Here is a 6,466-nt window from a genome sequence, read left to right as displayed (position 1 = left end):
TACCTTGTCAGACTTTTCAATTTTTGATTCCTTTGGTGTAGGAACTTCAACAGCTGGTTGACTCTTTTCAACGGGCTTATCTTCGACATCAATCAATCAATGTTCCAGAATTTTACCACTTTGCAATGCCACTTCCTTGATATGATCTTTACCTAAATTTCACGGATTCTCAGTATCGCTCAGCAAGATTACTTGCGATCCATTATGTAGTTCCGTAGCTAACTGAACCATTTGGTTTTCCAAATTTTTCAGTGTTGTTGCTTGGCTTTGGATCAAAGCATCATTCTTTGCCATGTACGCTTTCAACAAGTTCTCCAAACTGTTCGATTCCTCAGCTTGAGATGGTTTAGGAGCTTGCTAATTAAACCCTTGAGATTGGTTGGGTCTTTGCTTTAATAAGTTGTTATTCAATTCATTTTCTTGGTTGCTCCAAGAAAAGTTAGGATGATTACACCATGAAGGATTGTAGAAGTTGGACTGGGGTTTTTGTCCACTCCTATTTTGATATTGGTTCCCCACATAGTACACAGACTCGGGATTTGATGGACAATTCTCAAAAGAATGACCTTCCCCACAGTACACACAGAAAACTATTTCAAATGGACTTGGTGGCTGAGCTACAAAATTATTAGTACTATTAGCGGTTAATTGTTTTATCATAGAGGAAATATATGATACCTGAGCTGATAACGAAGTGAAGGCGTCAACTTTATGAACTCCAGCTACACGTCTTTTTCAAGCTGTTCGATTTGTTGGCCATTGATAGTTATTACTCGTGATCCTCTCAATAATGTAATAAGCCTCATTATAAGACTGAGACAAAATTGCACCATTCGTAGAAGCATGTACCATCAATCTTGTAATTGCATTGAGAACATTATAGAATGTCTTTAACTAGATGCAATGAGGAATCCCATGATGAGGACACTTACGAAGTAACTCCTTGAATCGCTCCCAAGTCACATACAAAGACTCATCATCCAATTGTTGGAAAGTTGTGATCTCGTTCCTTAACTTAACGTTTTTGCTAGGTGGGAAATAAGTAACCAAAAATCTCTCTCCTAATATTTTCCATGTAGATATGAAATTTGGTTGCAATGAATTGAGCCATGCTCGTGCTCGATCTCGCAACGAGTATGGAAACAACTACAACCTCAGTGCATCTTCAATCACACCGGCTATCTTGAATGAATCACTCACCTACATAAAGGTGCAGATGTGGATCTTCCGTGGACATACCACTAAATTGGCCCACCGTTTGTAGCATTTGAAACATCATTGGTTTCAATTCAAACTGGGTTGCCTCAATAGTTGGCCTTCTAATTCCTGGGTTTAACTCACTGAAAAGTGGCACAGCATATTGTCTAATGCATCGATCCCTATTATCAGCAATGAGGATAGGATTTCATACATGATCGGCTTCATTACCTTGGTCTTGATTCTGATTTCCAAGGTCCATCTCGACTTGTCCTTGAGCTGTTCGTTCACGTCTTCTTTGTCTGAAAGTTCGATTAATTTTAGGGTCTATAGGGAGTAAATCGATAATTCGATCTATGCTCATAAACACCTAAAAAGAAAATCACAAAAAATTAAAAAGAATTATTTAGTAATGTTAGAAATAAATCAATTTGAAAATAAATAATTTCACAAAAAATGACTATGGTAATAGTTGACAATCCCGGGCAACAGCTTAAAAAACTTGTAACGCGTAGGTTTATGCAAGTGTACACAGTCGTTATCAAGTAATAAGTAAGTATTGAGTAATCGTCTCCACAGGGATTGTATTTGTGCTAAGTCACTTAATTTGTAAAATTATATTAACAATTTGGTAAATAAAAACACAATATAGTTGAGAAGTGGTGATTAAAATATATTAAACTAAATGCAATGATCCGTAATGCAAATTATCCTAAGTATGCAAACTAGATGAATGAAATAGATTTTAGTATGCAAACTAGATGAATGAAATAGATTTTAGTAAAATTAAACACAATTTGCAACAATTATAACATAAATAAAATAGGACAATTACTTTAATGAAACTCAATTTATTATCAACATGCTTAATAACATTCGAAAAAACATTCCATGGCAACTCGATCTTTCATGAGTTTGGAAACCACATTAGGTCCTTTCAGAATCCTTTACTTAGTAAACACGCATTTTACTGATCCTTATTTACTAAGGGTTTCTTAGCATTAGTTTGAGGTAACAGGGACGTGTTAAGTTTGAAACAATTTAATCACACAAATCTAAAAATTATGCAGATAACAAAGCTTGGTTAGAGTTGTTATGTAACCTACAATTTAATCATGTTAGGATCTAAATGGAGCATGCACATTTCAATTATGCGTCCATTAGCCATCGTTTGGTTAGGATCACTCAGCTAATTCAGGTGCATTTCAATTATGAACGAAATACAGACATGATTTTAATTGAAAACATGCTCGGTTAAGGCACAAACATTATAAGCATGAATCAAATAAATATTATTTAATCAAAGCAATCATCCTAGCTTAAATAAAATTAAGGTAACATTGTTGTAAACAAGAACAAAGAACAGATAGCAAACATATTTATATTAAGTTAAAGAAAAGAAAGAGTAAACCCAATTCAGAGTGGCTGTCACCCAAGACTCTGATTGAAAGACTCCTTCATTCCTTTGCTTTGCTGCTTTGCTGATGGTTCTCCAAGGTTGCCGACCAAGGGTTCTTTAAAAGGTTTAATTGCTAAAATCTCTATAAAGAGATGATGCTAGGCATGGGAATGGAAAAGGCTAAGAGAAAAAGAGAGAATGATGCTTGAGGGATGATGAATGAATGAATCAGAGGATTTTATTTATAGGTGAGGAAAGGGGAATAGTTTGCTAAAAATATGAGTTTTCATCTTGTAAAACATCTTCCATGAGTGCCCGGCCATAAATTGAGCAAGTTGAGCTTATTTTTCCTTGATTTTTGGTCAATTTGAGTGCCACAACAACTCAGGACTGAGACTCAGTCGAGTGCAAATCTTCAGGTAAATCTCTAATTTTTTCAACTCTTCAAGGACCTTGTGCAATTAAACTAAAGAGTGATTTATGGACAGTCATGTGTAGCCAAATTTTGGGGTTGACTTGGTCTCCCATTTGGACGATTTTGTAATCCAACAAAGCTATCAGACCTGTCCAGAATAAATCAACAAGTTAGAGGATCAAAGAATAAAATTTATCCAATTTAATTAATTAATTAAAAACCCAAATTATTAATGAAATATTTTAAAATTAATTATTAAATATAATTTTATATTTTATTATTTAATTTATTCATGCATGGCCCACTTTATGTCTTAAAAATATAACATATTTAAATTAATATAAAATAAGCCATTTATTGCATGAAAACTATATAATAAAGCATAAAATCACATTTTAATAATTTATATGTCTTAATTTTATATTTTCACATATTTCATTAATTTATTAAACAATTACTTAGTTTTAACAACGAATTTAAGTAAAAAGGTGATAAATTACATAGGAAAAATCCTATATATTTTTCCGTTTACAACCTATCACACTATCCATCGGCTATATCGGTAGATATTGATGTTTCCAAGTCATGGTTATAATGGCATGTATAAGTGTTTTATCCTTGATGAAATAGCCATTATGTTTGGCTTGTAAATATGACATTTTGGATGATGAAATAGTTGTTATGCTAACATATATATGTGATTTGATAATGGTTGATATTTTGACATTTTGGTGCTTAAAGGTTGGGAGTTGGAATGGTAAATAAAATGCATGCTATGAAAGGTTCTTTTCATATGGTTGAATGTGGTCATGGTGATATGTTTGGATGTGTTGGACATATGGTCAATTTTACTAAGGTTTAGAGATGCTAGATGTTGAATGGTTAAATTGGTATATGGAATGTGATTTTGGTATGTCAACATTGTGGTAAGTTTTGGCATAGACTTAATTAGAAGTTGGTTGATTTATGGCTAAAATATGCAAATTTATAAAATATGTTTGGTTCTTCTGATTGAGGTGCCTTTTGGGCATATTGGTTGTATGAACAAATACCTTATGGATCTAGCTTGTTTATGCATGGTTTTGGTATACTTTGAATGCTTGATTATATGTGAAAAAGGGTTATTGGTGTGTGCATGCTTTGCGTAAGAAAAATGGCTTGTAAATGGTCTAATTTTCATCCACTTGGCCTGAGACACAGGCGTGTGTCTCAACCGTGTGTGACACATGACCATGTAACACGACCGTGTGTCCCCTATAGCTTACAAAGGGTTGCAAGTCAGGTAGTTACACAGCCTAGCACACAGGTGTGTGAGGTCATTTTGAGAGTTACACGGCCTAGCACACGGGCCTGTGGCTTGGTCGTGTGATCCATTTTAGAGAGTTACACGGGCAGGAAAATGGGCTGGGACACGACCGTGTGTCCCTACTTCCATTGGCCACACGGCCTAAGACACAGGTGTGTATTTCAGCCGTGTGAGTCAGACGGCCGTGTGACCCCCGTAGTATGACAATTTTTAAAATTTTCCAAAATTCTATATGTTTTTTATTTAGTCCCGATTTGTTTCTAAAGTGTTTTTAGGGCCTCGAAGGCCCGTATAAAGGACAATATGTATGAGATTAATTGATTTTGAAATGATTTATGATATGATTTGAATCTTTTAATTAATTGATTCTTTTAAGATGTAAACTTCTGGTAATTAACCCTATTCTGGGGACGAATATGGGTTAGGGGTGTTACATGTACGTTGTGAGACAATCCCACATTCCTTCAAAAACTCAGCAAACTCTAAGCTTAAGTATTCTCCTTCTTGATCTGATCGACGTGCTGTAAAGTTTTTACCTAGTTTGTTTTATACTTCATTTTTAAATTCCTTGAACTTTTCAAAGGCTTTAGATTTATAGCACATAAGATAAATATACCAATTTCTACTGAAGTCATCAGTGAAACTAATGAAATATTGAAAACCTCCTCTGATTTGTTTGTTCATTGGTTCACATACATTACTATGTATTAAGCCCAATAAATCACTAGCTTTCTCACTTTTACTTTTAAAAGGAGTTTTAGTCATTTTACTCAACAAGCAAGAATAACATATATCCAATTGTAGGAAAACAAAAAAAAAATCCAAAATCCCATCTTTTTAGAGCTTTGATCTGCACTTCTCACCTTTATGGCCCAAACGACAATGCCAAAGATAAGTTTGATTAGAGCCATTTGTTTTTTTTATCTTTTAGTATTTATGTTATAAATGGGTCTATCTTGATCTAAAATGTAGAGGCCATTTATTAATTGTGTTGAACAATAGAAAATATTGTTGAGATAAAATGAACAACAATTATTCTTAATAATTATCTTAAAACAAATTCTGTCTAAACAAGAAATTGAAATAATGTTTCTAGTCAAACTAGCCACAAAGTACCAATCATCCAAAATTAAATCAAGCCCACTAGGAAATGAGAAAATATGTGTTCCTATAGCTAATGCAGCAACTCTTGTTCCCTTCCCAACTCCCAGGTCCACATCTCCTTTAGCTAGATTCCTACTCCTTTGTAGTCCTTGTACAAAGGTACAAATATGAGAACCACATCCGGTATCTAATACCCAAGAAGTTGATGTTGATAAATTAATATCAATAACAGAAATACCTAAAAAAGACGCTTCATTTTCCTTTGCCTTCTTGACCTCTTTAAGGTAGGCAAGGTAGTTCCTTTTCCAGTGTTCGGTCTTACCACAATAGAAACATTTTCCTTCCTTAGTAATTCCTCATTTAGGTTTCAATGCATCTTTTACTTTGTTGGGCTTTACCTTGCCATTGTCTTTAGGATTTGCCTTAGCCTTAGCCTTTCATTTGCCCTTGTCCTTGTAAACTATTAGAATGGGCTTACGCCCAACCTTTTTCATGTTACTTTCAGCTACTCGTAACATGCTGGCCATCTATGAAAAAGTCTTACTAATGTCATTCATGTTGAAATTAAAGAAAAATTGGCTACAACTATCTGATAATGATTGCAGGATGACATCGATGGCCAACTCCACACCTAGAGGGAATCCTAGTTTGTAAAGGCTTTCAATATAGCCTATCATCTTGAAAACATGAGTTCCGACAAGAGTTCCCTCCACCATTTTGCATGGAAACAGAACTTTATAGGTCTCGTACCTCTATTGACATGTTTTCCCCTTATATAATTCTTTGAGGTGTTGGATCATATCATAGGCAACCATATCCTCATGTTGCTTTTGAAGCTCAAGAGTCATGGTGACAAGCATTAGGCATCCTATGTCTAACATGTCATCAAGATGCTTCTTATAAATATCCTTTTTAGCTCTAGAGGCATTAGCTATTGTTTCATAAGGAACAGGTTGTTCAATGACATATAATTTTTGTTCTTGTTTGAGGATAATCCTTGAGTTACAGAACCGGTCAAGGAAGTTCAAGCCATTCAACTTGTACT

General features: G+C 34.5%; 1 non-coding gene across 1 annotated transcript; it reads left to right on the top strand.

Annotated features, from left to right (window-relative positions):
• Positions 1 to 910: 910 nt before the first annotated feature.
• Positions 911 to 1,017, top strand: LOC128036284 (small nucleolar RNA R71). The gene has a single exon (XR_008193082.1). It is a non-coding gene; the product is annotated as a small nucleolar RNA R71 (small nucleolar RNA).
• Positions 1,018 to 6,466: the final 5,449 nt, after the last annotated feature.

Source organism: Gossypium raimondii, chromosome 13 (genome assembly GCF_025698545.1).
Source record: "Gossypium raimondii isolate GPD5lz chromosome 13, ASM2569854v1, whole genome shotgun sequence".
Taxonomy (NCBI): domain Eukaryota; kingdom Viridiplantae; phylum Streptophyta; class Magnoliopsida; order Malvales; family Malvaceae; genus Gossypium; species Gossypium raimondii.
Note: the sequence above shows the minus strand (reverse complement) of the source record. Positions and strands in the feature narration are given on the sequence as shown.